Raw genomic sequence first — 394 nt, forward strand, 5'->3', positions numbered from 1 at the left:
TAAAAACTATCACGATTTCAACTTGATTTCCTAACGAAGCTCATTTACGAACGATATTTAAGTCTTTACGCGGAAATCGAAGTTGGTCATTTTGATTATCAAACATGTTATTGTATGTTAACATTTATAAAAAGATATATTTTAAAAGATGTTTTTTTTGATAATTATATTAATTTGATCTATCACGAATATATCCATAATATTAACATCAAGTAATCATGGATCATCACGAAGTGTCTGCAATTCCCGATCACAGAAGTTAAGCAACGTTGACGGCGGTCGTGGCTTGGATGGGTGACCGCTGGATCTGAATATTAATTTAGAAGGAATTGATTCCTTGGAAACACTGTAAACGTAAATTATTTTTTTTACGTTTTATAATGGTTTTTATTTT

The sequence above is a fragment of the Wasmannia auropunctata genome, unplaced genomic scaffold, assembly GCF_000956235.1.
Source record: "Wasmannia auropunctata unplaced genomic scaffold, wasmannia.A_1.0 LD336078.1, whole genome shotgun sequence".
In the NCBI taxonomy this organism is placed as follows: Eukaryota; Metazoa; Arthropoda; class Insecta; order Hymenoptera; family Formicidae; genus Wasmannia; species Wasmannia auropunctata.